At 45.9% G+C, this 18,464-nt stretch overlaps 1 long non-coding RNA gene across 2 annotated transcripts in view; it reads left to right on the top strand.

The window, feature by feature from the left end:
- The window catches only part of LOC109282157 (uncharacterized), a 29,669-nt gene extending 14,001 nt beyond the window's left edge, over positions 1–15,668 (top strand). For both annotated transcript variants that reach the window (XR_002089050.2, XR_002089051.2), the window contains exons 2-4: positions 9,587–9,702; positions 14,028–14,082; positions 15,339–15,668. This is a non-coding gene — a long non-coding RNA (uncharacterized LOC109282157). The remainder of the gene's footprint in view (positions 1–9,586; positions 9,703–14,027; positions 14,083–15,338) is intronic.
- The last annotated feature ends 2,796 nt before the right edge of the window (positions 15,669–18,464 follow it).

Below are 18,464 nucleotides of genomic sequence, written 5' to 3' on the forward strand. Positions count from 1 at the left end.
GCTTGCTGCATACGTATGGGTGCCCTATGATCCTTCATCCTACTTTTACAGTTCCTGGAAACATCCTTCTTTTATTATTGAAAGCCATGAGAAAGTCCCAGTTAGTATGTTTTATTAGTCATGAGATACAATCAATAAAGCATCATTAGGGGCTATCCGTCCAGTTAATAGACATAAAAAAAATTAATTTTCAAGATTTTGGCTTACTGAGAAAAAGGGAAATCCCTGCTTTCAAATCTTGTAAAGCTGCAGATGGTTCTAAAATAGGAAGTTACAGTGAAAGCTAAATTCTGTTCTGACGCTCTTTGTATGCATATTAAAATCAAACAGATTGCATGTAGTGTGTGTCAGGGCACAATTTGATCAAAGAAAATACTGAAACAAATTCAGTACCCAGTGACACTCAAAACACAACTGAAGTCACTGGATTGCTTATCTAATAAATAATTAAATAATTGTAACTAAAGGCAGACATTAACCCTAAGGTCTAGGCTCAGTACAAGGCTTGTCTAAATCAGAATTTAGGTGGAAATGAGATAACTAAATCCAAAATTCTAATTCCAAAAAAACCCTACTTAGTTGTCACCTAACCCTGGAGATGTCTACACTCACTTGACACCTCCCTGGGCATGTCTACATATCCACCATTACTGCACAGTAACAAAAAATACCGTGCAGTATGGGTGACTGTCTAGACACGTGCACCCATACTGCGCAGTAACTATGGTGACTTACGCTTACTTGGGAGTAAATTTGCTACCTGCATGATACTGCCTTACTGCACAGTAATCCTATTTGTGTGCACCGACTTGGGAGTAACTTTACTCCCAAGTCAGAATAGACACACTGTTCCTGTGCTGTAATGCCTACACATGTAGACGCTAGTCTAAAAAATGCTAATTGCACAGTAAATGCACATGTAGACACACCCCATGTGTGACTCCAGAACAGGGGTCAGTAACCTATGGTCTGCAAACTAGATCTAGCACATAAGGGATTGTATCTGGCCCATGGAACTGGGATGTCAGTGGCAATTCAATGGCAGAGAGATTCAGTGGCATACTCCAGCAAAGGAAGTTAATCGGTGACACTTGAAGGGGGGCACAAAATGCACAGCACAGGATAGCACAAGGCAGGATGTGGTGATGGAAGGAATTGGCATTGATTGAGTTGTAGGCAGGAGCTCACCTTAGACAAGGGGTGGGCAATTATTTGGGCCAGAGAGCCACTTACGGAGTTTTGGTGAGTTGTTGTAGGTTGGCTCAGCAGCATGCCCGCCACCCCCCCTGCACCTCCCTGCCATGCTGGATCCGCACCTTCCTCTCCCTCCCCCCAGAACAGCTCACCAAAACTCCCAAGTGGCTCTGCCCTGCACTCAGCCAGGCAGATGGGATAGAGCCACTGGCGGGTGGGGAGCAGCATCTGGGAGTGGAATGGGCAGGCAAGGACAGGGACAGTGATAGGGCCAGGGCCTGGGGCCAGGATGGGATCACTGGGTGGTGACAGTGTGAGGCTGGGGCCCAGGGCCTGGGGCAGAGCTGCGATCTGCTCCCTGCATGCCCCTGTGATAGACACTGATTCTGCAGGCAGGGCCATGCAGGGAGCAGATTATGGCTCTGCCTCAGGCCCATGCCCCGTGCTGTCGCTGCCCAGTGATCCTGGTATCTTCAAGGAGACTGGCCTGGGACTCATGCCAGCAGGGCATGCTTGACTGGGAAGAGGGAATGGGGCTGCAGGCAGGCGAAGAGTGGCATCTAGGAGCAGAACTGCTGGACAGGACCAGGGTGGAGACTGAGTCCAGGATTGTGGGGCTGTGACAACATGAGGCCAGGGCCTGGGCCTGGACCTGGGGAGAGCCACGATCTGCTCCCTGCATGCCCCTGCCTGTAGAACTACCACCCATCACAGGGACATACAGACAGTGGATTGTGGCTCTGTCATGGGCCCCAGCCCTGCACTGTCACCACCCCATGATCCTGATCCCAGCCCTGGCCCCACCAACCCTTCCCACTTTCATATACTGCTCCCTGCCCACCCATGGCTCCATCCTATCCACCCGGCTGCGCATGAACGACTGGTGCCTCCCATAACTGGGGAGGCAACATGGCAGCAAGCAGGGACCTCTTACAACTGCCGCCCATGCTGTTGGCAGTGGCAAGTGGGGACCTCCCGCAGCTGCTGCTGCTGGTGGTGTTTGTGGCGGGGCAGAGGTGGTGAGTGGTGGATGGCAAGCGGGGACCGCCCGCAGCTGCATTGGCAGCAAGGCAGGGTGGTGACCACCCACAGAAGCTAGTGGTGGCTAATCTCGGGGCGGGGCACATGCCCCTCTTGTGCCTGCCCTACGTGTTGCCTACACGGCCACGTGTCCTGCCTGCATGGGTCCCAGGCTAGTCTCCACGAAGATCCCACCTGTAGTAGTAAGGGTTAACTCCCTTACTAAAGAGTGATGTCATCCACAGGAAGGGGTCAGTTGACCATTTTGGGTCAGGGGTTAATTGTTACAATAAAGGCTGAATGAAGACAAAGAGTCTTACTACTTCATCCTAAGATCCAGACTAACGCATGGTGTTAGAAGTGGCAAATTCTGCCACCAACAGGAAATCAAACAGGTGATTCTCAGCTGATGGATCTGACTCTAGCAGCAGCTGAATACAGCGCAGAGCGGGGTGCCTCTACCTGCAGCAAAGCCCAGTACAGTGCTGAGGCTGGCTACAAAGACCATGCAGGCACTCAAAACTGCACCACCAGAACAGTTTGATTTCCAGTCCCCTGGAACATGGCCTTGATGGATCAGGCATTTTAGTCGCTTCAGGGAAGTGTTGGGCCTGGACAAACAGTCGGAAGCTTACCAAGTGAGTACTCTTATCTACTCTATGGGAGATTAACTGGATGAAATTCTGCTGGCACTACCTCTTACAGATGCAGAAAAAAAGCAATATGCTGCAGCGATAGAAGCATTAACTGATCATTTTGTGGGCAAAAGAAATGTGATTTATGAACAAGCTAGATTCATCACCCATAAACAGGAGCCTTCAGAGCCTGTGGACAGATTCATCACATCTTTGTATACAATGGCTGAATCCTGCCAATATGGAAAACATGAGGAGCTAATTAGGGACTGCTCAGTTGTGGGGCTTCATGATACAGAGCTCTCACAAAGATTACAGTTTGACCCTGATTTAATGCTCCAAAGGCATTAAACATGCTTGCCACTCAGAGCTAGTTAAGCAGCAACGAAGAGAAATCAAGAGTGATTCTCAGTCCTGTCATAATATGTATGCAATGCACACTGTAAATAAACTACAAACAAATACAAACAGAACTGACAGGCACAAGGGACACAGGGAATGGTCCCACCAGCTCCCACAGTGACAAACAAGTGGGAAAGGAGGCCAATGCCACAGGGGTGGACAAACTCCAGGACATAGTCATGCTCAGTGTCCTGGTACAGAATAGATGTGTCAGTGATGTAAAAAGAAAGGTCACCATGCTTCAGTTTGTCGCTTCACCACTGGAGTCTGTGAAGTCACAGAACAGGATGCAGAGGATTGCACAGCACTTTTAGATGGAGTTACAGAGTCTTCATCAGATCCAGGAGTCTGGATGACAGAAATTGAGCTCAACTGACAGCCAATGCCATTTAAAATAGATACAGAAGCAGCAGTCTCATCTATCCATGATTACTATAGCTCACATAGGGATGAGATTTTCCTTACCCCTACTAAACAATCATGGGGATCAGGTAACACTACCCTCAAAGTACTGGGATCTTTTAATGCAAAATGTCATAGATATTGGATGATCTAGAAGGGTGTTCTTTGCAATGCTGATGATATTTTGATTTTTGGGACCACCAAGGCACCACATGATGCAAGAGTGGATGCACACTCAGAAAACTCCAAGAAGCTGGAGTTACCCTTAATGAAAAGTGCACCTTTGGTACTTTGCAGCTGATGTTTGTGGGACATTGGATTACACCACACAAAATCCAGCCAGATCCATCAAAGGTTGCAGCCATCAAGGGGTTCCTGGAACACAAAGATGTTCCCAAATTATACAGATTTTTAGGCATGGCCACATACTTGTGCCGTTTTGTGCTAAACTTGGGAACAATATCCAAGCCTTTAAGAGACCTCTTAAGTGACAAGAACATATGACTCTGGGGACTGCTATAGCAGTTGGCCTTCAATGAGATCAGATCTATACTCAGTTCATCCCTGACACTGGCCCAATATAATCCAAAATGAGAAAAAATTCATATTGCAGGAGGCACTTCATCATATGGGATTGGAGGAGTGTTAAAACAATGTCAGAAAGCGGCCCACTGGGCCCCTATTACTCTTGTGTCAAGAGTGCTTGCTCCACCTGAAACTCGATATGCACAAATAGAAAAAGAAGCATTAGCAGTTACATGGACATGTGAGCAATTCAGAAATTTCCTTGTGGGCCTGACTTTTACTTTACAAACTGATCACAAGCTACTTGTGTGTCTGTTAGGAGACAAACCTCTTGATGAACTTCCACCAAGAATCCAGAGATTTTGCCTCAGAATGCTGAAATTCACCTACAGTATAGTACATATCCCAGGAAAAGAGTTACAAACAGCTCTTTCTAGGGCACCATTGCAGGCTCCACTGTCTCCAGAAGAACTCCACCCAGAGTGAGATAGTGCTGTTTACTATTACTGCAGATGGGATACCCATATCTGCTTCACTGCAAATAAGAATTCAGGAAGCTCAAGAAGCTGATTCCTCTTGCCAAAATATAAAGAAATACTGCCTAGTAAGTCCATCACTTTGTTGTGAGCCTAGTGGATAGAAGGTTGCCAGCCCCCAAGCCAAGTAAGGAGCTCCATGAATTCTGTGGCATTTTCTGCCACAAATGTTACCTGTTCTTTAATGTATCCCTTCTCCAGGAGATCTCTTAACAGAAGAATGCACTGTGTGCCTGTGTGCCTGGTGTGATGTCCAGCTCTTCTGCCACAAACTGTCAGTAGTACTGGATGTGTTCAGCATGCTACTGGATGACATTGAACTATGATTCCAGTGGGTAAGTACAGGCTCTGGTGGCAGCAGAACAGTAGCATGTGGTTCCTCACACTGGTTGGCGATGGGTTCCCTGTACTGGCGCTTATGGCCAGTGTTTGAAGGCTTTCCTGATGTCCTGCCTGAAGGCTTTCTTCAGGCAGATCACCAGGCTATCCATATCATGGAACTGCATGTGCCAGATGCCACTCAACAATGAGAGGATGTGTGCAGTGCAGGTGACATGTCCAGAGTTGGGCATCGCTCCTTGGAGCACATCGATAAAAGCCTTGCACATGTACCTGGTGTCAAGTATGACTCGTGCCTCCTGAGGATGGGAAGGGCACGGTGGTGTCGGTGGTGTAAGTGGCGGGGGTGTAGCAGCGGTGAGCGGGGACTGCCCGCAGGTGGCCATGCTAATGTCGGCAGTGAGCGGGCTGAGTGGGGACCACCCGCAGGCTGCCACACTAATGGCAGCGAGGACGAGCCGAGCAGGGACTGCCTGCAAGTGACCGCAGTGGTGTTGGCAGTGGGGGAGGTGGAGGTGGCAAGTGGTGACTGCCCGCAGACGCCGGTGGCAGCAGCCAATCTCAGAGGGGGCACATGCCCCCCCCCCCCGTGCCTTCCCTACACGTTGCCTATGCCTGGTGTTATCAGAAAGGAAGGCCGAGATCTTTCTGAAGTCTAAGCTGTAGGTAAAATGGTTTTCCACCTGTGCAACTGTTGAAAAACTGACAGCTCCTGAGGAGGACTGGCTCTGTCTAAAAAACAGGCAGGTCACTGCCTGTCTAATTCCAACCTACAAATAAAATATGCACCATGTAGTTGTCTTGACTGTCTGTGGCTTCTCTGTAGTGGGGGCACCCTGCGCCCCACACCTGGATATGGGGGCAGGCATCCACCATGACTATGCCTGCAGTCCCTAGGGCAGGGGGTACTTACCTGCTCCACTCTGAGCAGAGCTTTTAAACTCCCTGCCAAAGCAGGATATCAAACAACCTGATTGGCTAATACCTGGCAGGGACTCAGTCTGTACTAGGCTGCCCTGGAAACATGTGGGGCTTCCACAGTGTTTCCAGGGCTTTGCTGCCTTTCTCCTCCATGCCTCAGGTAAGTTTTTTTTTTTTTTAACTTTTTTCCCTCTCCCCCACATTTTCAGGCCATTTCTGGCCAAATCACAGCCTTTTGGGGCTCCAGAGGAAATGCTAAAATGTCAGGCTTTCCCCTGAAATCCCCAAAGCTGAAATTACAATGGTCCTTACACATATTTCATATTTCATCTTTGAAGATTAAAATATGTGTGAATGTACATATAAGTGATCCCTATATATGAAGACAGGCATAGATGCTGAGTATGTGAGGGCCCAAGGGCCTTGGCCCCCCTCAAGAATAGGGTAGGGTGACCACCTGTCCCTAATTGAATTTCCCAAAATGGGAAATCAAGTTTCAGTCCTGGGCTGCATTTGTCCCAGATTCACAGTATCCGTGCAGGGATCTGGGTTTTCTGTCCACCAAAGAAAAATGAGGGAAACAGCGGGTTTCCCCTTGCAGGACGGCAGAGTTTCAGGGGGCTGCAGGGATTAGGACACAGGGAGCACCACAAGCATCCATGTGTCCACACACATGCATGTGGCCAAGAATACAGTCCCAGCAGTGGTGGAGAGCAGCTCCCCCAGCTGCCTATAGGTAAGACAGTGAGGAGAGGCAGATTGAGGCCCCCACAGTGAGGGAGGGAATGGGGCAGGTGCTGGGCCTGCCCAGCTAGGGTGGTGTTTGGGGCCTGGGGCCGGGATGGGGAGTGGGACAAATCCACGGGTGGTTCATCAAGGAGGTTGGGGGTTGGGGGGGGGAACTCCCTGCTGCTGCATGCACTCCCATGGAGGGGGCAAGGGATGGGGCACATGCCCCCCAGATTTGGACATGGGGCAGTGGTGACCTGTCCTTTGTGCATAGGGCAGGGGCTGCCTGCTGTGGGCTCAGGGCTCCCCAACCTGCTACCCCCTCCCCCTGGAAGCCCTACACCAGCATGGCGAGGCACCCCCTGCCTGCTCAACAGCAGCAGCAGTGGCATAGAGTTGTGCCCCCTGCTGCTGCTGGGAGGGCAGGGGATGCCTTGCCATGGTGGCATGGCCGACATGGGGCTCCCAGGGAGAGGGCAGCAGGGCAGGGAGCCCTGAGCAATACCCTGCACTTCCCCCCCCACCTCCAGTTCCACTTGTCTCTGCTCCAGTTGTGCCACCGGGGAAGGGGGGGCATCATCTTAGCCTCCCCCTCCCCCCAGCAAAAATAAAAGTGGGTGCCTATGGAGACAGGGGAAAAATTAACAAATAATTATCTGACTTCCCTTGCAGTATTTAGAACTGGTTCTGTAAAGATCTATCAGGCAGGTCAAAACCATTGACGCAAATGTCTTCTCTATGTTTTGAGAAACATTTCTTTATCAGTCCACTGAAGTCCTAAAAATAAGACTTTCAAGGAGCTCTCCACAAAGCAAGGTGTCCTGAGTTACAGTGTCATCTAGTGGCAGCTGTTATGTCACATGCTTGATCTTGACAGGAAAGTGAAAGTGTTTCAATTCAAGTCTAGGGTTTCAGAATTACAATAAAGGAATCTGATTTTTATCGAAACACCTTTCTCTGATGAACTAGTGAAAGACGCACACACACAATACACAAATACACAAAGGCCCCAGATCTTCAAGCTGACCTGTCTGGATGTTATATCAGCAGAAAGTCTCGATGAAAGCAAAGGGGATTACAATATACAAGTTGCCTATGGAAATCAGTTGCAGGAAATCAGCTACAATTACTAAGTTTTTATTGTAAAAAAATAAATATAGAAAACAATTTACTTCCTTTACCTTCCAACTTTTGGAAACACTTTGAGTTACATAAATCCAATTCTGCTGATATTGCCAAAGTTACTCAGGATAACCCACATGAATATTGTTATGGCACAGTAATAATTATGATGTGAATTCAAACAGCCTGTGTGGTTCATATGACTGACTGTTAAGTGCTGGTTTATAGGTAACTGGTCAAATTCTTCTCTGATTATATCTCATATAATACTTCACCCTACAGACAAAGGGTACATGCAGATATTGTACTCAGATTGACCTAACTAGGGTTAGGTATATATAAGTGCTGAACTATACATACACTCGGGGAGGTTAGATCAAGCAAAAAAATTTAAAAATGGCCAGCTCAATCTAAATTAGTTCACTTGAGGAGGAGTGCTAAGTTAGATTGATCATGGGATAGCTTGATCTACTGAACGTGTGTAACACATTCAGAGCACAGCCCCAGTGCTGGGAAAACCCAGCTGTTCACCCCAGAGCCAGGGCTACACTTTTCCCACTCCCCTCCCACCCTGACTGGACTATTTTTAGTCCCCTGGTCCCCCCAAACCCAGCCCCAGCCCCCCCACACCCGCCCCCCCTGAGACCCAGCAACCCCTCCCAATCCCTGCCACCTCTCCCTCCATCCTGACTTGCTTAGATTGCATTCCCAGTGCAGCTCCCAGCACCAGCAAACGTGTGCACAAACAGTATCCAATCTACGATCACACAGCTTAAAGTAATCGTAGATCAGGTCTTGGGAATGTCTGCACATACCCAAAAAGCACAAGAATCACATATGAATTATGCAAAGATCAATTATTTAGAGTTTAATACAATAAATATGTGAGCATCTTGCTTGGTTAAGGACATTTTTGCATATACTATGCATCATCCCGGCATCTTTGTATTATACCAATTATATGTTACATTAACGGGAATACATTAGACGTAAATCGGTGATGAAATTGTTTCAAGGAACTGTACTACTGTTTGAGGGGGTGGGTTGTACTGGATATTAAGTTCAATGAAACATCCTACTTTTGGTTGGTTTGGAGAAGAAATGAGGCTGCTGTGAGCAAATTACACTAAAGAGTTTCTGTTTCAGTTCTGCTCTGTTCTTCTGCCATCCAGACAGCAAGTGTCTCATTACAGCTTTGGAGTTGTTCAAAAGTTCTGATTGAAGAGCTGCTTAGTAAGAAGTATGGGGTTGAAATACCACATTTCATAGAAGGAGGCGGTGAACGGAAACTCTGCCTTTGAGCTGTTTTCTATTCTGTTTCTTATTCAAAATATAACAAGTGACAAACTACCCCTACAGCTTTACATGATTCCTCAAATGCTACTCTTAGGTTTTGTTGGAATTAGTGGGTTGTGTTACCAATAAAATTATAAATGCAAACTTTGAGTTATGAGGGGTACTGGTCACCTTAGTGCACACGCACACACAAACACACCTGCACTCACTCATTCAAACACACGTCATTTAAACCCATGTCGTATAGTGTATAGTAGCTGCTGTAGTGATTGTGAAAGCACTGGTGTCAGTATATCTACCTATCCAAGGCCCTGTGGATCTGCTGTCAATGGTCAGTTTCCTCCAGGGCAATGTCTTCTCCAGAAGGGGATCGCCTGCTTGTCCTGCTGTCTCTGTAGGTCAGGTGCTGGATGAAAGGGCACCACTGAGGGTCACACTTCATTGCTTTCTACCCTTCTCTTGCAGACTTGTGTGATCCCCCAGCATCATCTTGGCTGCCCAATCTGGAGGTAGCTGTTCCACATGGGTCATGAGTAGTGCATGCCAGCTGTTAAGTCACAGGCTTGTAGAGTTTTGTAATGGTAAGTTCTTCTGGCTAGGCTATTGTCAATTAACAGCCAGGGGTTCTTGCTCTGTCATTTAATTACCCACTGATCATCATACATACTCGTGTTCACTCAAGAGATCAGCCCAATATAGCAGATTTTATCACTTAACAATTTCAATTTCAATGCAGTTTTTAATAATGGTCTAGGGTGTAACTTCATTCTACAGGGAGTAAATTCCTTAAGGGTTTTAAAATATAAAATACAAAATGCCATGGTAAAGATGAGACAGATGAAATATAAAAATGCACTGTGAGAAATATATAAAAATGCAATGTGCGGTAGTGAGGATCCAAGGCTACTGGGGACATTAAATGAGTTAGGTTAGCACCAGGATATACAGTCTTTGAAGTGGATATTTTAGTTCTTTTGTTTCCTTTAGTGGCACTGAGCTTAATTGATATGTAGATGTAGTTTGTAGGATTCTCCTACAGAAAGCCACTTCAACTTTCTGACTTGCTCTGATCCTTGCCACACACATGCAATGAGTGTGCTAGGTCTCTGCCAATACTTAGAAGGAAAAAGAAATGCACAAAATGGGTGGGGGAGGGGTATGCAGGCAAGATGGGGCTTCTGTTATATCAATGTCCAGAAGGGAAATGTACACAATGTACAAAGGGGGCTTTCTGCTACAAACAAACCAGGGATCAGATGAAGGTACTCCACTTCAGCGTGCCTTAGGGAATTTGTTTTCCCTAGGATTAATTTGTGGTGTGATTGGGGCTGTCTGCAGGAAGAGTGGGGAGGGAGCATGGGGAGTGAGTTGCTGACTGGGCTTTGCCTGGCCTGAGTTGGACCAGGGCAGGTGGATTGGAGCCCCACTTTCCGCATGGCCCTCCCCCCCAACCTTCCACCCTTCAGCTCAGGCTGGGCAAACCCCAGCTGGCAGCTTGCTCTCCCTTCCCACAAACAGTCCCGGAGCTAGCGGGGGCAGGGCTGATAGAGAGTGGCAGCTACTCAGCTCCAGGCAAGTTCCTCAAGCTTCTGCAGGCAGGCTTAATCCCCTCCAAATGTCTGTCGGGTCGGGGGGGTGGGGATGTGCTATAATTTATGGCACTTTATGTAAAGTGCCATGAGTTAGAGCAGGCATCTGCACATCTGTCAGAGACCTTAGTTTTCCCAGGTGCTTTGCCAATACTTCATCAAATGCCCGCTGATTTCTGCAGTTTCTCAGTGTTTTCATCCTGACATAAGGCAACTATCCTGACAAGAAAGTGGCCCATGGTTTCCTCAAAGCCAATCAGGGTTACTTCTGAATCAGGCCAAAGGGTGAAATGAGAGAGATTCAAGAAATTCTCTCCTTCTCCAGTATGAGTCTGCTGCCCACTGCTTTAGTAGAAGTGAGGGTAAACCAAGGAAGTCCCCTTTTCTGAACTGGAAATGTTAATTCATTTCCCACCCCAGTCCCAAAGAACGTTATTTTCTCCCTCATCTTCATAATGTCACCTTCATAATCATATTTTCTGTGGTTTGTGTTATGATTTGCTGATTATGACATTCTATTTATTCTGTCCTTAAACTTGAAAATGCAATGTAGTATTTCAACTTTTCCCAATGGTTTTACATACGAGTAATTAACACACCCTTTGCGATGTTTCTGATCCCTTCCGCCTGAGGGATTTAAGATCTAAGTACTGCTCTCACCATCAGATCTTGGTCTCAACTCTTATAAAAAAATAGTACTGTAGTCCTCTTGAACAAGTTGTTCATAATGATCTGGTTTTGTTTATAGCCAGCAACAATAAATGGTTGTGTCATTTATCAAAAAGAAGGAGATTTGTGACATTGGTGGCAAAAAGAAACTGGTTACCTCAAGTATAGAAAAAAGCTAATTTTATTCTGATTCCCTGATGTACTGTTCTGTTTGATTCCACATTTCTCTCTCGCTGGTTGTCTCTTCATTTACTTTCTACAGTAGTATTTACAGGACACTATATCTAATACATTTTAATGAGAAGATTATATCAGCCTCTTGGAGATCAACTGAACCTTGGAATCCCCAGATTAAAATCCCTGTCAGGGCTGTTTGAAAGTCTGAGGAGCATTACTTTGTCTTGATTTGTTTTCTTAGTAGAGAGGTCAGAGTGATAGGAATGGAAGGGTATTACTACTCAACATGTTTCCAAGACCAAAGAATCTCAAGCTTTCTAATGCTAGCAAGGCACTACATCATAATGATTTGTTTGTTTGGTAGGTAGGGAAATAATTATTTAGCAGCTGGAGCTGGTTGAAAAAGAAAAACTAATTATGTAAAAAAAGAATTAAATTGTTTCCAGTGAAAGTGCATGGAATAGATTAATAAGTTTTTATCAATCATTTTTTTTAAATATACAAAACAAATGTTAATTGAACTGCTAATCCACATTTTTCAGTTACTGAAAAGCCATGGAACGCTCCCATTTTTCTGCAGGCTGATTTCAGAGGTGGACAGCACAACCTGGGCCTTTTACTCACCTAAAATAAGAAAACCATACCTACAATAGACAAACCTAGTCACCAGAGGACACAAGGCCTACTTTGTAAGATGAGGCCTTTAACATTTCTTCCACCATTTGACTCTCTTTTCTATTAAAGTTCTTAGCTCTTCAAAGTAGAGCTTTCTTTCTACAATAATTACTATCATAAATTATTATAAAAGTGATGAGGACAAGAATTTGAATGCAAGATAGACCAATATACCATGGTTTAACCTGTAGTGTAAGTTACTCACAGCATGCAAACTGTTCCTAAAATGGGTGTATGTGATAAAAACAGTATCTTCAGGCAATTTGGCACTCAGTCAATTTGCAAAACAACTGTAATTCATGCTACTGTGGAAGAAAATTGGTAAATGCAGAAATCAGCTAGCAGGAAACTGTAAGAAAAGCATGTGTTTAAGGAGGTTTGCTTATAGCTCTCCTATTAGTTACTCCTGCTCTCAGTTATCCAACACTTATGGGCTCCAGCAATAATGTTTTTGTTGCGCCATGACACTCTAGTTGTGTGGCCCATATACTGCTGGTGCCCAGCACACAGACTGCAAAGAGACATGATACAGACTGAGAGGATGAGATGGTTATCACTTGAGATGAATTATGGGGTTGTGTGGAGCCCAGCTCACAGCTCCTTGCCCTGCTGCATTGGCTCCGGCTTCTCAAAGTCCAGCAGCAAACAAGGCAGGTGAGTTTGGTGACAGAGGCAGGAACAAGCTCTGGAGTGCAGCAGCATGTATAGGCAGCTTGGCAGGATGGGAGCCCTCAGCCTGATGGGACCCTGTGTGTCTGCTTCTGAGCAGCTGGTGGGAGAAGGAGCAGCTTGGAGCTGGGAAGAGAGAAACTGGGTGGGCAGAGAGGTGCTAGGCAGGAAGAGGGTGAGACCAGACCAAGACTGAAAGAAGAGAGGCTGGGGCAGGAAGCAAGGTCCCTGAGGAACAGACACTGTCCTCCTGCCCCAATCTATACACTGCCAAGTGTCCCAGTTGTTTTAATTAAGAAAGTGTGGGGGAGAGCAGCCCTTTCTCCTCCTTTCCCAGCACCCTGCTGAAATGGAGCCATACGACACTCCTACGTTAGGGGCTCTACGTTTCACTTCCCAAGTATGACCAAGCCAAAGGGAAGGTGGAACTACACTGTGGGGTAGCTCGCTCCCTGCAGCCCCTCACTTAATGCTACACCCACTGCCATATCTCTGTTTTGTCCCTGCTGCTTGGCATATACTGTTGCGTTCATTTTGTGCCCCACTGAAGGGCAAATGTAGCCTGGTTAATCCACCCTGTACAACTAACTGTAAGCAATTTATAACCAACAGGTGGATGCTTGTCTCCCTTACCACCATGAAATTCAGCAGCAGCCCCACTGAAATGAACCCTTTACCTCAATCTAACATCAGGGTCAGCGCCAACACACTACTTACACCAGCACTTAGTCACACTTGAGTTCAGGTCAGAAAATGTGCTTACCCCACTTCTGAATTTGGCACACTGTGGCCATTGTTGCCTCAGGGCCTGAAAGGGATCAGAGGCTATTCTTGGAAACTGAATTCTGTTCAAGTGCACGTGTAGCACACAGCAGGCATCACACACTCCCTGGCCAATCCCAAAATCTGTGTTTAATATTTTCATTTGTATTCTGATTGCACTCACTACCAGAGTTATTTTAAGCAATTAACATTATTCCGAATAGTTCATACAAATTTAACAGCTGTATCTCTTAAACATGTTTATTATTCTAATATTTAATGTCTGGCAATAATTCTGTGTTAATTGCTCAGAACATGCTGTCCTCTGGGGTTTATAAATCTAAACATGACAATGTTTTTTTCAGTTTACACTACTGATCGTCCAACTAATCTGACATCATTGGGAGCACGAGATGGTTGGTGAGTGTCCATTTTACTCCACAAACGTGGATTTATTACCATGACTCAGAGAAACAGAATTACCTTTTCATAAAGTTGGGGTAATCTGTCATTCCATATAAGATGCTGCTATGGTAACCTGTCTGGTGTTACTAGGGTGACCTAATAACATTAATTGGGTCCTTTTATACAGAAATAATTTTAAAGGAGCCTAGGCATTACACTTGCTTTCTGCTCTCCTAATAACACATACTCATGTATCCAAAATTAGAAATACTTTCTAATTTTCTTGTTCTTACTGCTTAGGGCTAGATCCACAAAGGAACTTAGATCTAGCTGCCATTTTGGGCACCACTGAGATACCCAAAACTCCTATTCAATTGCTGCCTAATACTGAACGTGCCTAAGGCCATGTAAACTTACCTGTAAACTTAGCATGCAGCAGTACTGGCCGCATACGTGCCTCACGGCTCAAAGCACATTCACTTGTGGACATGAAGCAGTGGATAGGAAGCCACATCCTTAAGGCACCAAAAGTAGGCTAACTGCTCTGCTGGGAGGCAGAGCCAGACTGGCCCATCAGCACCCAAAGAATGTGGCAATTTCCAGTCTAGAAGCTAGCATGGTAAAGTCACAGGCTGTGTGTGAGAGCAGAACTGCAGGGCACAGTAAGCTTGTGGTCTAGAAATGGTAACATGGCCTTTGTTTCCATAAGTAGGCTAGTACAAATCTACTCAAGTCAGTTCAGACCTCATAAAAAAACTACGCAGGGACAAAACTTTTCTTGTGTATGCACATTATTTTCAAAGGTGCTGAGCACATGCAGTTCTCACTGAATCCATTGGGATTCACATGAGTCAGAAAGTCAAGTTACTTTTACTCAAGCACATAGGTCTACAATTTAGGGAAGCAATTAAATATATACCAATCTAATTATATGCTCAAATCCCATCCAAGCTAATTAAATTTAAGCATATGCTTAAAATTAAGCAGTCAAGTGTTTTTGTGAACAGGGATGAACCTAAATATATCCTTAAGAGAACTGGGATCTTCGTAAGGATTGAAGTGGCTAATTATAGGCACCCAGCTTTGAACATTTTTGGCTAAGAGAACACCACAAAATACACAGCTGAACTTGGTCTACAACCAACGAAATCCACCTTAAAATCATTGCCCTCTTATACCACTTAAGCAGCAGCAATAAGTAACACTAGCAATATTGGGTAGAGGACAATGTCCTTTTCCGTGAAACATTTGCAATACTTTCTTACACACAGAAAGGCAGTACATTACAGTGTCTTCTTACCTGGCTACTCCTGGAAGCAAGAATGTGAGGAGATGTCAAGAATATGAGAGAGAACTCAGTATCTTCCCAGCATTCATCTTATTATGTATATGCCTGTGGAAGAAAAGAATTAGAGGCTTCAGCTGAGCTCTATATATAGCAGAATATGGTTTTTATCACAAAGCCAACATATGTGAGCCTTCGAAGTGAACGGGACAGTTATGTCAGAGACCAAATAGGCCTGGTTTTCTTATGAGAGTTCAGCTATTATGCTGGATTCTAGTTTCTGTAATCCAACATCAAATAAATTATCATTTCTGAATTAGCAGTGTTTTATTTTATTTGTTTATTTTATGAATTTGTTACTAAAGAACCTCCCCCACTGTCCTGGGTGCAGTTGGGCCCTTCACAAACAATTCATACTACAAGACTATTTAAAGTACCTTAAAGCCTTTAAACACCAGATGAAATTCTTGCAAAGGCAGTTCAATAGTGGCACTGCATTTTGAGAGAGAGTCAAAATGTGGCCTTTGACAAGCTGTCGGGGTGTATCTCTGTGACGTGCACATTATTGCCGTGTGGGGACACAATAGAGGAAGATGGTTCGTTAAACATCAGAGTATGAACTATGCCATGGTTGTGGCATTTGCTGTTGCTCTTGCTGCTTTGTGTTCATTGTGGTATGCAGCAGCACCCTGCAGAGGAGAAAGTGGAGAAAGCACAGCAGAAGACATTCACTCTTTCTGCCCTCTAGAGTCCCTTGCCATCATCTTCTATCATCAAGCAAATCTCTCATGAACACTGCATCACTGTGCACACGTTTTTGCAGCTCATGGGCAGCCTAGACAAGATGGTGTTTGCATCTTTCCTTTTCAATTGTTCCCTGCTTCCTTCCACAGGTTTATTTGCCCAGTTCTATTTATCATTTAATTTGTCATATTTGTCAAGTGGATTAGCATTTTTGTGCTCATTTCTTTACAACAAACCCCATTAATTCCCAGACATGCACCAGGCTGTTGGCACTGACTGCAGTAGATGTTTCACTGCAACCAGTGCAAAAAATACTGGAGCATCTCTGAGTCTCAAAGGAACCTGGTGCTAGTGACTAAACAAGGATGACATATGTTTCTGGGAATCAGGAGTTTGTTTGGCGCACAAGTTCTGCCCTGAAAGAGATGTTCAGAACTGAGTGATGGTGGCTGTCCCAGTACTCCTTTAGATCTGGTGTGGTAGGTAGCTACCAATTTAACCCTTGTCTGTGGTGGTGGCTGCTGCTACTATGGGAAACTCCTGGGGAATGTTGGGGAGTGGCTGCAGTGCAAAGAGAAAGAAAGAGGGAAGGAGGAACTGAGGAGGAGGAACTGGTTGTTTGCAAGGCAATCAAAAGTTTATTTGCTGGAAATATGTACATCCTCAATTTAGTTTGTTGTTAGTGGGGGGGGGGGGAGGAGATGGTTAATGCTCTTGTCTTGCTCTTTCAATCCCCCTTCAATGGCACCTGTCACAGTGATGTATTTTGTCCAAAGCAGGTTTGATATGCCTCCTCTGGAGCACTTTAATACAGCTCCTCTCTCAGCTGGAGAGGAAGCTACCTGAGAATCACACAAGGTTCCTATCTCTGACAGGATCTGACTGCACTAACCACCGAGTACTCGCTTCCCCTGGGGCTTCCAGTGTACTTTTTTGTAATAGTGTGTTTACTTGCAATATTTCTCAACCATGTGATGTTTTGGTGCTGTATGGAGTTTCAGATGAGGTGTGGCCACTGGCAAGTAAAAGGAAAATACCCAGAACTCAAGCAGGTTGGAAACTTTTACATTTCTTTTTAAGATGTAGTTGTATTTTTTTTACATTTTTTAATATGCGTGTCAATGAACACCTCCAGTTTATATGTGATTCCATATGTCATGACAGCAGACTGTGTCTTATAAGGAGCCCTTGCCTCATTCACTGAACATCTTTATAGATACATTACTTTAATATATTGACATTTACAGATGACACCAAGCTGGGGGAGTAGTAAATAAACTAGAGGGTAGGGCTGGATTCAGAAAGACCTAGATCAATTGGAGGATTGGACTAAAAGAAATCTCATGAGGTTCAACAAGAACAAGTGCAAAGTCCTGCACTTAGGACAGAACAATCCCATGCACCAGGACAGGCTGGGGCCTGACTGGATAAGCAGCAACTCTGCAGAAAAGGACCTGGGGGTTACAGTGGACAGTAAGCTAAAGACAAGCCAGCAGTGTGCCATTCTTGGGCAGAAGGCTAACGGCATACTGGGCTGCATTGGTAGGAGTGTTGCCAGCAGAACAAGAGAAGCGATTATTCCCCTCTATTTGGCACTGGTGAGGCCACATCTGGAGTACTGCATCCAGTTTTGGGCCCCCCACTACAGAAAGGATGTGGACAAATTGGAGAGGGTCCAGGGGAAGGCAACAAAAATGGTGAGGGGGCTGGAGGACATGACTTCTGAGGAGAGGCTTAGGGAGCTGGGCTTATTTAGTATGGAGAAGAGAAGACTCAGGGGGGATTTAATAACAGCCTTCAACTACTTGAAGGCTGGTTAGAAAGAGGATAGCGCTAGATCAGGGATGGGTAATTATTTGAGCCAGAGGGCTACTTAGGGAGTTTTGGTGAGCTGTCATGGACCAGATCAGCATCCCCCATCCAGAACAACTCACCACAACACCACAACTCCCTAAGTGGCTCTTCCCCAGGCCCTGGCCCTTTCAGCACTTGGCAATCCCAGGGTCTCCATGGAAGCCGGTCTGGGATCCACATAGGCAGGGTGCACTCATCCAGGCAGATGGCATGGGGCTGCAGGCAAGCGAGGAGCGGCGTCTAGGAGCAGGATGGCTGGGTGGGGCTGGTGCCAGATCACAGGGCGGTGAGAACACAGGGCTGGGGGCAAAGCTACAATCTGCCCCTGGCATGCCCCTGCCTTCAAAATTGGCAACCATCACGGGGGTGTGCGGGCAGCGAATTGTTGCTCTGCCCCAGGCCCCAGCCCTATGCTGTCACCACCCTCTTATCCTGACCCCAATCCCAGCCTGCCCATCCCACTCCTGGATCCCGCACTTTGCCTGCCCATGGCCCCATTCCATCTGCCCGGACA

This window comes from Alligator mississippiensis, chromosome 1, assembly GCF_030867095.1.
Source record: "Alligator mississippiensis isolate rAllMis1 chromosome 1, rAllMis1, whole genome shotgun sequence".
NCBI classification, from domain to species: Eukaryota; Metazoa; Chordata; order Crocodylia; family Alligatoridae; genus Alligator; species Alligator mississippiensis.